At 38.8% G+C, this 16,921-nt stretch overlaps 1 protein-coding gene across 1 annotated transcript in view; it reads right to left on the bottom strand.

Annotated features, from left to right (window-relative positions):
• Positions 1-16,921, bottom strand: part of spata5 (spermatogenesis associated 5) — a 177,732-nt gene that overhangs the window by 94,872 nt on the left and 65,939 nt on the right. The window lies entirely within an intron of this gene.

Genomic DNA, 16,921 nt, shown 5'->3' with positions numbered 1-16,921 from the left:
TGAAAGACAAACTATTTAATTTATACAGCCTTGCCTGAAAAAAACCCAGCCATCATATGTTCCCTGAAGTTTGCTTCTTTAGTTTGCACTGGAGCGACAAGGCTAATGCGGCCAGCACACAATGAAAGCATGCATCACTTAGCATCAAGAAAACTGCCTATCTAAATTATCACATTCTTGCCTCAAACCACATCAAACTGTTGAGTAATTTCTTCATGTATTGTGAGTCTTGAAGTCTCACAATGCTCAGTGAACACATAGTAACGCTATGCTAACAGCTTTTAGCTCAGAGAAGTATGTCGGCACGTATCTGACTGCTGGAAGGCAGAAATGCATCTCCTCTTCTGGCTGCTAAGAGGGCATTTGGCAGGAGCTGCGGGATTGATTTCATTTCTGTCACAATGGCCGTCTGAAATGGAGGCAGAGATGACGGGGCAGATTGGAGCTATACGTTGGGATTCTGTTACCCCCGGCCGCTACTGAAGCGCTCCTCCGATGAAAGCCCGTTTGTTCGGCTTTGGCTCTCGTAAAGAAATGCGCCTCTTTCGACGAGCGGACAGACAAAAAAAGAAAGAAAAAAAAAGAAAATACTTCGTCGGGTGTTACCGAACCCTTCGGCCTGTCCAAATCCTCAAACTTACACATAATCCACCTGTAAGAGGGGCGTAATGTGGTGTTGGGATGCAGAGCGAGGGGGGGCGGCGCTGGCTTGGGGTAGTTCCCAAAGCCCTGGGACAAACAATAGGGGTATTATTTGGGATAAATGCCCCTCCCCCCTGAGCCCCTGGTGGTGCTGGATCCTCCCAGGTGCAGATTGATGACCTAGCCCATCTGTTGCTAGTCTGTGTGTGTGTGTGGGTGTGTGTAGGAAGAGGATTTGGAGGTGTTGACTTGCAGAGAAAAGGTATAGACACCATAGCTGAAGTTTCCAGTGGATAATAGAGGCTCTATTATGTTTGCAAATGTAAAAAAGAAATGAAAAAGGAAAAAAAAATGGCTCTCATAAATATTTACAAAGATAAAAAAGAAAAGCTTTGCTTATATGAACTACGAAACTACAGTTTTCATAATAGCTATCTTTTGAATCAATGCAGATTGAAGACATGGATTTAATTGATGTATCACTGTATCACTGCAGCTGTGACATATCTGTATATATATATATATATATATATATATATATATATATATATATATATATGTATAAAAGCACTTCTGTTGGAAGAAAGCCTTGTATCTCCGTTTTTGTTGTTTTCCAGTTTTTGACATGATTTGATACCTGTTGTCCTTTGCATTGTGTGTAAATTTCATGGCGATTGGACCAAAAGAAACGGCCCAAAATGACTTGGAAAAAACTCTGGTTCCGTTGACTTACATTAAAGGTAAAGCAGACTTTTTCCTTTTCCTGTAAAGTTACCTTTTTTTACATACATATATATTACACACACACACACACACACCCACACATACACACACACACACAGAGTATATCCTTACATCGTCATCATCATAATAGCAATATGTACACATAATAAATACCTAAAAATTATAATACATAATAATGTAATAATAATAATGCTAATAGTAATATGTAAGCATTTAGAATGTTCTAGCCTTAATCCTAAACCGAACCGTAATATTAACCTCAGTAAGCATATATAGCTTTATATAAGTCAGGATGTGGGGTCATTAACATGCTGCATATAAGTACCTACATGTAATAATAGGGCCTATGTGTTTTACATATAACAGCCTACACAGAAAAATACTGGAGCCCAAATGTATTATATATGTAAGCACCTATATGTAATAACAATGTCCCATATGCATTATATACGTACATATATGTAACAATAATATAATACCCTGTATCTCCATTTCTGTCATTATTCATTGATTTTCATAATTTGAAAATGCCTGTTGTCCCTCAAAATTGGTTCAAAATGACTTACAAAATGACTTGAGAACAAAAGCATATTAGATTACCTTACAGTGAAACATAATAGTGGTTTGTTTTTATTCTGTAAAGTTGCTTTTTTGGAGATGTTTTTTTTTCTTACCTTAATCTCAGGCTCAGTAACCAAAAAAGAAATAGTTTTACTCTTATAGATTAAAAAAGAAACATTGGTTTGTAGGTTACTTGCTTATGTCTTTAGTTACCTTAAATGCTTAAAAACAAGCACATGCACATGCACATGCACACACACACACACACACACACACACACACACACACACACACACACTGGACAAAGCTGTAACAAAATCAACCAAAATCTGCATAAACACTCAGCTCAGTATCCTGAAGCAGTAAAACACACACAGCACCCCTGTATTAGTTTGTGTGTATTCTTATATACGTGGAGAGAGAGAGAGAGAGAGAGAGAGAGAGAGAGAGAGAGATTTCCTGAACTGAAGGCATTCCAAAGGCCCGGTGGTCCATTCCAGCCAGGAGGCAAGACGCTACATGCTGCCAGATATCAACTCACAAAGGGCCTTCATTTCCTGCCCCTCTCTCCCTCTCTCTCTCTCTCCCTCTGCCTCTCTCTCTCCCTCTCCCTCTCCTAAGCCTGGCGTCGGAAGTGCTGTGTGTGTATTGGCTAATCTTTTGTATCATCTAAAGCCCGCTCAGTAAAGCCAACTAACAGAGAGCATTTTTCACCCGTCCATCGCGTCACTGAAAAGAGAGAGAAAGAGAGAGAGGAGAGAGAGAGAAAGAGAGAAAGAGAGAGAGAGAGAGAGAGAGAGAATGCGGCGGCTCACAGACAGCAGCCTGTGAAAAGAGTAATTCAATATACGCTCTTTAATCGTAATATTCGCAAGCTAACGAATCTTTCTCGCCGCACGCTATTCGCCATGCAGTCATGCACCTACACGCCATTCCGCAGCAAGAGAAGGAGGCACAAAAACACAGAACTGGTGTTTTAAATAACCTCTTTCAATGCTCACATCCGCAAAAAAAAAATCTTTCATGCAGTTTTGTACTTACAGCAACAACAACAACAACAAAAAAGATCCGGTTCTCAAAGCACAAAAACAGACATTCCACACATCACTGCTGTTAATCTGGCACACACGCACACTCTTGGACCCTTTTTTCCCTCCGCTGAAGAATTTCGAGAGTGGTTCTGATTTCAAAAACACACAAACAAGGAGCAGGCGTCTTCTAACCGTGAGGCGTTTGCACGTTCGAGACTGAGCAAAAAAAAAAACAAAAAAACACACACACATTCTTCTCCGCTTTGTGGGTACAACAAAAAAGTGAAAAAACAGGTGTTTCAGATACAGATACAGAGGAAACAGGGCTCCTAACAACCATGCAAGACCTGGTTGACACCAAAACTGTCCCCATCAGATAAACAGCACTTAAAGCTTTCATCTTTGAGAAAGAGGAGAAAATCAAGCTCCACTCTTGATTCAGATCTGAAAAACTCCACAGGTGTTTCTGTCCATCCTTCCACTGTGAGAAGACAACTCAGCGCTCTGAATCTGAAAGGATGTGTAGCTGTCAAAATGCCATTACTGAGAAAAGGGAAAAGACAAAAAAGAAATAAAGAAGCTGCTGGCGTTCTTAGAACAGACCTCAAAATCACTGAATGTGTTTGGGATTATTTAGATTTTGAGAAGAAGAAAATGCAACCAACTTCTAAGACTGAACTTTGAAGCATGTGGAAATATATTCCTGCAGATTTCTCTACAAAGGGGTCTCCCACAAGGCCCACAGTGGCTCAAAAACTGAAGATAGTCCCCTGCAGATGCAGCCTGTACTCTTATCCCATATTTAACATAATTAAAAGCACCCTAAGACCAACAATGTGCTGGAAATAAAAGGCTATTGCACATTAATTGAAAATGAATCATTCTGTTTACACTACATTCTTTCCCCGTGCTCTTCAGAGCATATGTAAACATGCATCAGCTGTCAAAGTTTTTTTTGCTGTTCAAGCCGTGGCGCTCCGGTTTAACTGCCTTCAGGTGCTGGAGGAGTAAGAGGACTAACAGTACTTAAGTTAAATCTCAAGCACATTTTAAGCCGCTTTTAGATATATTTCATTTTCAGCAGTGGCCTTGAAAACAGAGACAAAATCAAATGTTAGGTTTTTTTGCTTTTTTGTTGTCTTATTTTGTAGAAATAACAGTTCTTATTTTAGGAGAAAATGTCATAAGTAATGCCTGGACTAGACCATCACATGCAAACACTGTAGGTTTTGCACAATATTAAAGTGTAATTCCACTGTTTATACAAAATTTCTGCATAATTAAATAGTTAAAACATGAACAAAATCATTTATTCTTCCGATTTAGAGAAGCTAAAATGTTGAGAGCTGAGCAGACAGATGCAAGTAAATGAGCTGGTTCTTGTGACATCACAAAAAATGAATTCAAAAAAGGCTGTTTTTGCTGCTTAGCTTCCATATATGGAAACCTGCCGGAGTCCCTGGCCATTTTAAGGTGTTAAGATACTGCATGTATGTAGGAATGTACTGAATTTTTGAGTAGTTAATTACAGTTAGATATTTACTAGCCTAAATATGTAATGATTTACCTGGGCTCACTATGAGAAAACAAAACAATAATCCATTCATGGGGTAACATTAAACAGGAATTCCACTGATTTTTCAAAGTTTCTACATAATTAATTTGGATAAGACATAAACAAAGCTGTTCAGAGTGATTTGATGCGAAATGCTCTATTCTAGAAAAACTTTCAGAGTCAGAATTGTTCACAGTGCTGGTGATAGGAACCAGACGTCTGAGGAGTTTAATACCAATAAAAGCTCCCTCACAGAAAGTTATAACATGAAATAGTTTTGAATATGCAAATGTCTGGGACATACGATAGTTTTGAGATAAAGTTTTGGTTTAAACATATTTTTTAAAATTCATTCATGATGGAGAGGTGAATGCAGGGCATGGCAAAAACGTCCCCAAAGAAAACTTATTAAATTTCTATTTACTACTATTTTATTACTTTCAATATATAAAAACTCAGAACACAAATGGAGGTTTACTAGATGTTTCAGACAGTAAATAACAGGGCTATATTTGCTTAGTGGACATTGTGCCCCCTGGTTTCAGTCCACTGTAAAGAAATCTGAGACTGTAAGTTTCTTTAGAATGAACAATTTCACATCAAACCACTCTGAATTACTTTGTTTACATGTCAACGACTGAATTATGGAGACATTTTGAAAAACTGAAAAATTATTACTTAACATGAATCAAAAAACATGGTCAAATCCAACTTGCTGAGTTAGATAAATAGATAAATCCAGTCCAATATTTATGAAAACTGACCAAACCAGGTTTTCCACCCAGCACTGTTTTTTTTTTTTCTTTTTAGAGACGTGCTGAACTCCATTCTGGCTGTTGTCGATGTACTCCAGAGGCATTCTTAGAAGCTGTTTTCGGAAATATGACACTAATACGCTGCTTGAAGTTTGATACTAGCCTGGGGATCCTTCTCCGGGATGTCCAGTCCCAGCGCCCCTCCTGTCCTGTTACCTGTTCCCGCACTCCAGCACCCTCAGGCCTCACTGAGCTGTCTTCTTTGCTACTGTGCAAAAATACTACACACACACATACTATATTAAGCATGTGCACAAACTCAATAGCAAAATAGCTGGGATATTAGGCCCCAATTAAAAACAGAAGGAAGTGATTTACAAATGTTGACCAGTACTCAACTGAAAACAGCACAAAGACAAGATATTTAATGTTTCAACAAATTAACTTGATTGTTTTTTGAATATGTACACTTAACTAAATTTGATGCCTACAACATTCCAAAAGTTTGGACAGGGGCATGTTTACCACTGTGTAACATCATCTTTCCCTTTAATAATGGTCAATAATTGTTTGGGAACTGAGGACATCAATTGTAGTTGTGAACGTGTATGAGGTCTCCATTGTCATATGATGTACTCCATAATGAGCCACATGTTTTCAGTGGGAAACAGTTCTGGACTGCAGGCAGGCCAGTCTAGCACCTGCACTCTCTCACCACAAAACCACACTGCTGTAACTTGCAATATGTGGCTTGGCATTGTCTTGCTGAAACAAGCAGGGATGTCCTTGAAAAAGACGTTGTCTAGATGGCAGCATATGTTGCTCCAAAATGCATATGTACCCTTCAGCCTTAATGGTACCTTCACAGATGTACAAGTCACCCACTAACACATCCCTTTACCATGACAGACGCTTGCTTTAGAACTTTGTGTTGGTAACAATTGGGATGGTCTTTTTCCTCTTTGGCCTGGAGAACATGGCATGCATTATTGCCAAATTTAATTTGAAAGGTGGGCTCGTCAGACCACAGTGCATGTTTCCACTTGCCTCAGTCCATCTCAGATGAGCTTTAGCCCAGAGAAGTCGGCGGCGTTTCTGGATGTTGCCGATATATGGCTTCTGCCTTGCATAGTAAAGTTTTAACTTGCATTTGTCAATCGAGTGACTGACAGTGTCTATTGACAAGGGTTTTCCAAACTACTCCCAAACCCAGATGATTACCTTCATTAAAGAAGTATGTTGGTTTTCAATGCAGTGCCCGTTGAGGGTTCAAAAGTCAAGGGCAATCCAACATTGGTTTTTGGCCTTACCCTTTACACACAAAGATTTCTCCAGATTCTCTGGATCTTTATGACCCTGGATGCTCTTTTCATACCCAGCAATGACCGCTCCAAGTCTTAAACGGCCCCTGTCCCAACTTTTTCGTAATGTGTTACACACCTCAGTTTCAGAAACATTGTATATTTAGAAAAAGGTAAAAAATAAAACAACAAACATTGTCTTTACACTATTTTCATTTAAATGGAAGTTAAAGTGAATTTACAAATCACTGTTTTCTGTTTTTATTTGCATTTTACCTACTGTCCCAATTTTTGGAAATTGGGTTTCTGTTTTCTTTTGTATATTGATAATAGCATTAGCATTAAGAGATGCCATGCTGCTTCATCAGAGGCCTTGAGAATTAAAGAAATGATCTGATGTTTTACACTGCAAACCTTTGAGACACTCAAACAAACCAAATTCCACATGAAAGCATTACAAAACAGATTCTCTCTCATTAATGTCTCAAAATTATTATTGCATAAGTTCGTCTTTTAGCAAGGGAACGCAGCAGACATTCCTTTCTTTCCCTGACCGCACTAATTACGCCAATCTTCATGCACAAACAGAACAATAAAAAAAAAATTCTCGCTGTGAGTGTTGAGAGCTTCCTGTTCTGGCGGCTTCTGCAGAAATAATGCTCTTCCTCTGGCGGTTTATGAGGTTTATGGATCTCCTCGAGGGGATTTTGGACTAGAAACACACTGAACTGGTGTAGGTCTTGCACATTTTGTGGTTTCTCTTTTTCCTGAGTCATTTCTGGAGCTTCAACCACTACAATCCTGCTGAACTGGAATAGATGACTTAAAAACAAGAATTCAGATGAATATTGTTATTGTCATATTAAAGTTTTGTTTTTTTATATGCATCATTTGAGAACACTAGCTGTCGTTTATATTGTGTGAACATTTCATGATGAATAAACCACTAGAAATGGTCCAAAAAGATCAGCGATCAATATCCCTCAGCCCAGCCATCCCATTCTCCTAGGTCACTAAAGCAGAACTACAAGCAATAGCATGAGCGAGGAGAACTGAAATGCACTCTACATATCCAGGTGTTGATGTCAATGTCCACTCACTAAAAATGTTATCCAGCTTTTATGTGGTGGCCTCTTAAAGAAGGTAAGGCTCTTATTCACTTTACTGCTGGCGAATGAATGATTAAATGGCAGACAATTGGACAAATGAATGGATGGACAGACGACAAGACATACGAGCTGGTGAAAGCTCAGTTAATCGGGTAGGTTTTGAGAGAGAATCTCTGATAGGTAAGGTTCATTTGACTGACATGCAAAACGACCAATCACAGACCATCAGTATTATGTGCCCATAATAAAAACAAGGGGTACCATAAATGTTTTCTGGCTCAGTGACTATGGTCCAATCCCATTTCTTATTTTTACCCCTACCCCTTATTTTCGAGTGTCACCTTGCCTCTTGGAACTGAGTTACAAGGGGTAGTGGTTGAAATCTTCTCCTACGAAATGGGACAACCATCAAATAAAAACAGCACATTACTTCACTGACAGGCTACTAGCAGTGCTCTGGTGACCCTGCCAGTCTGCAGTGATAGCAGAGGAAGGTAAAGGGCTCTGCTGGGCTTTAGTTACAGTTAGGGAATCATATGCCTTCAAAGAGGGTGATGCGATAGTTATTTATCGCCCACCTCTAATTCTTCTGTGATATGAAGCTGAGGTCAGCTATTTGCCAGCTTCTTGTTCGAATTTTCCTGTTCCACCTTAAATGGAGCAGTAGTTACATTCTGGCACTTCAGGTGTCAGTACTGCTGGACTATTTAAGGTGGAACGGGGAATTTAACTAGCTAGCTACTGAGACATCAGCATACTATTCGTGTTTTTTTATGCTTGTTATAAAGAAAATTCCACAATACATTGAAATGACATTAAACTATGACAATATAATGGTTATCATATGTTTTAATAGAGAAAAGATTCACATTTGAAGGTTTCTTTGGTCTCTTGCACAGCCATCTTGCCAGTTTTTCTTTTTTTTCTCATAACACTCCGTTTGGAATGTGCCTCTGAGAAACCTCCGTTTGGAGGGCCATGTAGCCCTAATCCCTCCATCTCAAAAAAAATCTGGACACCCTACCCCCAGGCGTGAGCGCGCATTATTGAGGGCTAAGGGCTAAGTGGCATGGGCAGGGGTTGAAATGGGATCGAACCTATAACTCACTCTCAAAGATTCATCTATAGAAATCCAACTGCTTGCAGTTTACATCAGACAGTCTGTGTACTTCTGTGAGTGCCTGAGGTTGAAACTTACTAAAATACAACAAAAAGGCTCTGCCAGATTAGATAATCAGGAGACTCTGGAGAATTCCTGGATAGCTGGGAGCATTTTGGGCTGGTTACTGTGAACTGATGTATAAACCGATTAGCGAAGAACTCCCAAAAAACTGTAAATGCTACATCTGCAGTAATTAGGTGTTCAGATCAGTGGACCTCACCTCAAGTGGTACAACCTCAGTTTGTTGACTGTAACTAAATCATGTACAGTGAACAGAGATTAGATGAAACTGAAGTTAGCTTTTCAGTCTCATTTCCAGTTCCACCTTAAATGATGTAGCAGTTACATAAAGACGTCAGTATAGGTGATAGCATGCACCTGTTGCACTGTTTGAGGTGCAATGGAAATTCGAATGAGAAGCTAACTGGCTGATAGTGCTCTACAGAGCTCATTAACAGGGTATCAATTTTCAAACGTGAATCATGTGAAGATGGACAGCAGCATCGGGAAATGGAAAACCCAAGGTTTCACCAAGAACACAAGAATATAAAAGCTACTTAAGGGGGATTTGCAAGCAGGTGGGCAGTGAGAAAACATACTTTGCATTCATCTGTAGCAAGCTGACTCATGGTTATGTCAAATTTAAGATAAAAACTACTGCCAGTGAGCCTCCTTGGTTATCTCAGTGTAGCATATCAATAATAAATTAGAATCAGAATTAGAAGAAATGAAGATGAAAACCTGTCGATTTTAAAAAACATCTTGCACGAACGCAATGCTGGTGTGGGCAGGTGTGTGTGTGTGTAGCAGGGGAAACAGTTAGAGTCAGAGTGGGCTTATCTGCATCATGTAGCTCTCAATGTGAAAACAAGTCCCACTACGGCCCGGCAAAAAGATAACTTTACAAAAGAAGGAAAAAACATCCTTAACTTTTAATCAAAGCAACGGAACAAGACCTTCATTTAGGTCATTTCTGATTATTTGTATTGTTTCATTTATCGTGGAATTTTGACACAATGTAAAGGCCCACTTATGTTTTTATGTCATGTGAAAAAATAATAATAAAAAAAAAACCCAACAACAAAACTTTCACTTGTAGATAATTAGTGAAAAACTTTTTCCACTCTGTCCACCTCTTCTCTTTCCTTTTTCTTCTTTTTCTCCCCCTGGACATTGTGAAAGGCATTCAGAGGAAGGTAAGGATCAAAGGTCAGCCTCTGTAACTTTGTAATCATGTGTGGAAAATTCAAAATTGCCGTCAGGACGCCGCAGCGGTCATTTTGAGATTTAAGCAGTCCAGATTAGGAGAGGGCAATTATTCAGGCTCAGATTAAACAAAGAACACACACACACGTACCCAGAGCAATGAAACACAAAAGATTAAAAACTCAGATTAAACACAACAACGCAAATCCTTTAACTGCTGCCACACACGCAAGGAAAAGAACAAAAGAAAGGGGACAACACATACCCGCCACGCTAACATGCTCAGGCAAAGGCTGCAGAGCCCAAGCGTATGCACACGCACGCAAACAAAAAGCAGGGTTAGCCAATAGCGGTGCTAGAATAACGGCCAACAAGAGTTGCAAAGAAAAACCAATGACGTGTAACAAGGTCAGCCCAAACACAATATTAAATGTCAGCAACTTGAACTCCAGTGAATTCAACACATCCAAAATCCCATTTCGCATCAAAAAAGCTTCCATCACATCTGGCCTGACTGCATAATTCCATCGTAGAGATGTAAACAAAGTCATTCAGAGTGGTTTGGCGCGAAATGGTTCACTCTAGAGAAACTTTCCACCTTTGTCCATTTCTTTACAGTGGTGGTGATAGGAACCAGGGGTCCATAACCCAAATCTAGCTACTTTATTTACTGTCCAAAACTAGCAGTAAATCCACACGTCATAGTTTTTCCAGGTAATGTTTATAATGTTAAAATAGTGCTAAACTTTTTTTTTTCTTTTGGGACTATTTGATCTCAGATCACCATGTATGTTTTAAAAAAAAGTTTAAGGCCATAAAACAATTCCAGAAAACAATGTTTCAGGCACTCTGAATGACTTAAGATGAGGATTAATTTACACACAAAATTGAAAACATTGCTGGAATTCCTCTTTAGAAAGTATACAAGTAACCAGTTACAGTTACAGTTACTATTCTTTTAAATGTATACCTTGGTATGCATAAAACTAAAATAACTATAAATAACTAGCTATTTTTGTACTATAAAAATGTAATGCAACAGCTATATAACTAACAATAGATCCTTTGTGTATACATATACAAAGTATTTTCATGTTTATGAATTTTCATAAATCTTTTTTTTGTGCATTCCAGGTAACATCAATCAAACTGCAGTTGGATTGTTTAAGTATCTTCAAAATACAGGTAACAGGTGATACAGGTGATTTTTTTTTTTTAATCTAAATTTGATTTTTGGCAAAACCAGGTAACTTCAATGGTCATGTCATGTTTCAGAGTTAAACAAAGCCATTTAATGGATATAAGTTTCTTTTAAGTGCAATATTTAACATTCTTTAAAATAAAACAAGTAGTAAAGTGCTGAAATCTGCAACAAAAACTATATTAAACATCTATAAGATCATTTCTCAGAAAATTCTGAGGCTGAATCTCAAATGGCTCATTGCTCCCTATATAGTGCACTATGTGAGTTATGAAATGTTGGCTTTTACACCCAAATATTGTTCTTCATGTCCAGTATGAATTGTGCACACATGACTGAACCCAAAGTGGAGAAGGGAGCCATTTGAGATTCTGCCCGAAACAGTTTGCGGCAGTGTTGCATCACCTGACTCGATTACTGCGCACTGATTCGCACAGATTTATCAGGTGCTGTTGGTGGGCAGTGCTGCCGTTTGACTGTTTCTGCTGTAAAATGTGAACTTGCAATGTCTTGACAAAAGACAATAACGGCTTTTGTGACAAAAAGCGGTAATTTAGAATGCCAAAAGACTCTACACTAACTCAGAGATTCAACTTCTAATCATAATAAAACATCTCCTCTGTTGCAATCACTAACGAAGATCTGTAGAATCTGTAGCTTCCACAGAATTTGTGTGATTTTTTCATGAGCTGTGATGGTGTATTTGGAGCACCCAGGAGGACCTTCTAAGGGGCACAGAAAATTGAGATGCCATTACAGAAACTAAAAAAAAACAAACAAAAAAAAAAAAGACTGTTGCAGTGCAAGTGAGTGATGACGTAGACACTGCCCTGCAGTAGCAAATTCCTTATTTTACCAGCAGCTGCTGGCTGTTTTGGCACCCCCTTCTGGTGGGATGTCTGATCCACAATGAAATCTCAATCGGCTGCAATAACCCTAAAAACTCTCTCTCTCTCTCTCTCTCTCTTTCTCTTTCTCTCTGTCTCTCTCTTTTTCTCTCTCATAGGATGATGGGAAGGGGTGGGCAAGCAACTGATAGAGGTGAGAAAAGCAAAGTGACACAGGCTTTGTTTTCCTCTTTCTAAATGATTGCCTACATACAACACCCCAACAGCACCTCATCAACACAAACAACAAACAACTAAATGATCCCAAACTGCCAAAACTGTGGGTCAAGCAAGGGGCAGGTTTGGACAGGGCAGAAGACAAAAGGATAGAAGAGGAAGAGAAAGAGAGGGAGAATATTAGAGAGAGAGAGAGAGAGAGAGAGAGAGAGAGAGAGTCGATGGCTCATTTTGTGTAAGTGTGTGGAGAGATAGGGAGGAAATAGGCCCTCAGTACAGACACTTAAACAGATGATGATGAACCACAGACCACCTCTCTCTCTATCTCTCTCTCTCTCTCTCTCTCTCTCTCTCTCTCTCTCGTTCTCTGCATCTCTCTCTCATTTTCAGTCTCATTCTTAATTTCTTTTGCTTGCCTTTATACATGTTTCTTCGGTTATCTCTCTTTATCGTTCTCTTTTTTTTTTACTGAGAAGACTACAATTTCTGAGAAGCTGCAGAAATTTTAAAACATCTGTGGAATTAGTCTGCCACTGTCATACCAAATGAGAGAAAATACATATTTTTATACTTCATATAATTTATGTTCCTATCTTCATTTTAAAATTGTATTTTGAAGCATTTTAGTAACTAAATATTTTGCCATTTTATAAAACATTATAAAACATTACGATCACTGTCTATAATATACATACTGTCGCAAAACAAGAAAAAAAACAAGAAATATTCTGAATTGAAGTGAATTCCTCTCTGCAGCCATCTTCTCTTTCAACAGCCATCAAATAAACAGGACACCAGCAGCCTTCTGACACATCAATCACATCAAGCACACAAGAGGCACATTAACACCCAAACACCTCTCTGTTCTCTCTCACGCACAAACTTCTATTAACCCCGCCAGGCTCTTTGTTTATATGGTAATACTCTACAGGGACAGTTTGGCAGGAACTGCAGAGACACGGGGTTGGGGGTTCTGGTGGGCAGGAAGGTGAGGTTTGACAGTATGAGTGTATGGTGCGTTTGTTCTCATACATTTTCAGGACAAAAACATCCTATGTAGAAAAACAAGAGAAAAAACAAGACTGCACTACAGGACCGACTGAAAGGGCACAATGATTTAGCTATTTAGGTATTTAGGTATATATAGTGCTTATGTTACACAGTGGGGTCCAAAAGTATGAGACCACATTGATGATTTTTTTCAGCTAAACTTGGAAATAAACAACAGAACACTTTGGAATTTGGAAAAAATTTAAACAAAGAAAAGTTATGACATGTAAAATGAGGCAATATTCAAGATTCTGCACTATTTCTAAACCACCAATAAATTTACGTAGATTTGTGACACTGACCATGTTGAGGCCTTTGTACCAAAAGGTCAGCTTTTATTTTTTTCAGAATTTATCTCTTTTATTGAAGCTCGTGTTCATCAGAGGCTTGTGGAGTCTGTGCCTGCTCAAATGCATGCTGTCATTAAATCAAAAGCAGGACATCAAATACTACAAAATTCTGAAATTCACATTAAAATTTTTAACATTCTACTTTTCACTCAAATTGTTATAATGATAATAGAATTTGTAAACGAAAATCTACATATAATATATAGCCCAAATTTTTATTACCCAACCAGTTTACACTGAAGTCCCTGTCTCTGAATAATAAGCCTTAGTTTGCAATAAGCCTGAGATTTCAAAGGCTTAAATTATAAAGGAATACAAAATAGTAACATCTACATATATGTGCCCATGAAGAGATGCACATGCTCAGCAACAATACTCAAAAGGATTGTGGCACTCAGACAATGAACAACTATTATTAACAGGCCCAAAGTATGCCAAGAAGACATCTCTCACACCATTACACCACCTCCACCAGTCTGGACTGTTGAGACAAGGAAGGTTGGGTCCAATTATTCATGCTCTTGAGGCCAAATTCTGAACATATCATCTGCGTGCTTTAGCAGAAACAATATTCACCAGACCATGCTACATTTTTTTCAGTCTAGTTTTGTTGAGCCTGTGCCCACTGCAGCCTCAGCTTCCTGTTCTTGGCTGACAGAAGTGGAACTCAATATGGTCTTCTGCTGTTGTAGCCCATCCACCTCAAGGTTCGACGTGTTGCACATTCTGAGATGTTTTTCTGCTTACGACGGCTGTATAGAGTATTTAGCAGGGATACTGTAGTCATTCCGCCTGCTCGAACCATTCTGGCCATTCTCTGTTGCCCTCTCTCATCAACAAGGCATTTTCATCCACAGAACTTCCACTCACTGGATGTTCTTTCTTTATTGTGCCATTCTGAGTAACTCGAGAGACTGTTGTGCGTGAAAATCTCAGGAGATCACCAGTTACAGAAATACTCAAACCTGCCCGTCTAGCACCAACAATCATGCCATGGTCAAAATCACTGAGATCACATTCATTCTAATGGTTGATTTGATCATTACCTGAAGCTTCTGGCCTGTATCTGCATGATTTTATGCACTGCACTGCCTCCTCATGTTGGCAAATTAGATAACTGAATGAATGAGTGAATGAATGAATGAGAGGTATATAGGTGTTCTTAATAAAGTGCAGAGTGAGTGTATTTGTTGTAAGCAAAAGTTTGAATACCCTAATCAAATTACATGTTTTGTTGATTTTCAAAAAATTAGAAAAAGTAAAAAGTAAAAAAATTAAATATGGCCAACTTTTGGCCAATTTTAATCCACAATTTCTATTTATTTGCTGAGTTTAACATGTTGAAAAAATAAAGCATAGAACATAAAATGTGCCATAATCTTTGCACAATTTTGCCACGTTTCACTATTTTTTTCCAATATGTTAACTTCATCAAACAAACAGTAACTGTGCATTAAAATCTTATTTTTGTTTAGAAAATTAACAATAATATACAAAATTAACCAGGGACACCCAAACTGCATCTGACTATAAATATATTGGACATGTATGACCCCACATCCTGTTATTGAATAAAATGACACAAACTTGTGTGTGTGGGGGCGGGGGGTTAGTGTGCACATGGATAAGAGTGGTGGGTTGTGGCTGGGGCGGTGGGCTGCCAATCCATTTGGCTGCTTTGGTCTACCAACAGGACAGTGTTGTGTTTGACATTCAAACAGAGTCGCGTGTGTGTGTGTAAAATCTGATGTGTCAGTTGTCTTAGGGAGGTCTGTGACACAGTGGCTTGCCCACACACACACACACACACACACACACACAGTATGGCACCAAAACTCACACCAGACCAAACGAAGCTTATAATACCAAAGCCACAGGACAGGAGGAAGTGTAGTGGTTGCGAAGCCCAGGGGCTCAAACGTCCTGCTGGTGTCCAGTCAGAGGCATTCTGCTGACCACTGAGGACCTGAGAGAGGCCTAGAGCCCCTGGGGCTGACAGGAGGGCCACTGTCAATCACGTCCATCCTGACCACTCACAGGACAAAATACACAAACTGACACGCACACTGCAGGAGGCGGAAGACCATGTGTCTGCTTGGGAGTATCTATTAACCATTATACTTCTACTACCATCTAAAAGTAATTACATAATCAATAACATTGGTGGTAACATAAATATAACATATATAATCAATTTACTTTTGCATTTTAATTAACATTTTAAACTGACAGATTTAAAATTTTTCAATTTCCATCCAAAAAAAGGATGTTTTACAAAACAAGTCTGCATAAAACAATAACTTTTCATGAAATGAAAACCATAATAACAATTGAAAATGTAGTACAGACTGAAAGTCTAGAATTCTCACTTTCCACTGACATTTTGATGTTTCAATGATGGCGCAAATCACTTTAGAATGAAGTACACTTAAAACGAAACCTTGTTGTTCAAATCTGGTCTAAGAAAAAGTACGTGTAACAGTGTAGTGTGTACTAGAAAGAAGTGTACTTGAATAGAAGCACTTATTTTAATCATGTCTAGTGAGCAAAAAGGACTATAACAGCAAAGAGTGCATTAGAATGAAGCACACTTGAAAAGAACCACCGTAACTCGTCAAGCATTTTTGGTTAGTGAGAGAGTATTTAGTGTATAACAGCACAGAGTGCGAGAGAATGTAGTGTGCTTGAAAAGAAACCCTTTAACTTATTGGTCAGAAAAAGTATGTGTAACAGTGTAGTGTCCACTAGCATGAAGTACACTTGAAAAGAAGAGCCCTATCTTGTCATTCAAGTACGATCAGTCAAAAGACCGTGTAGCATATAACAGTATAGCTTGCACTTCAGACAGTATGGTTGAAACAAAACACTCTACCTTGTTGATCATATGTGGTCAAAGAAAATGTATGCAGTGTGTATCAGTGTACCCTCAAAAAGGGGCGCCCTATCTCATCATTCATGTCTGGTCACTGAAAGGGCATGAAGTCGAACGATACAGCACACACTTGAATGAAGTACACTTGAAAAGAAGCACCCTTACCTTGTTGATAATGCTTGATGACCGAAAAGAATATAGTGCATAACAGCAAAGACTGCACTAGAACGAAGCACACTTCAAAACAAGCACTGTAATTTGTTATTCATGGTGTGTTACTAGAAGTTTTTAGCGTATACCAGCACTAGAATGTAGTGC

The sequence above is a fragment of the Colossoma macropomum genome, unplaced genomic scaffold, assembly GCF_904425465.1.
Source record: "Colossoma macropomum unplaced genomic scaffold, Colossoma_macropomum, whole genome shotgun sequence".
Lineage (NCBI taxonomy): Eukaryota > Metazoa > Chordata > Actinopteri > Characiformes > Serrasalmidae > Colossoma > Colossoma macropomum.
The sequence above is the reverse complement of the archived record's forward strand: the minus strand, read 5'-3'. Positions and strand labels throughout refer to the sequence as shown.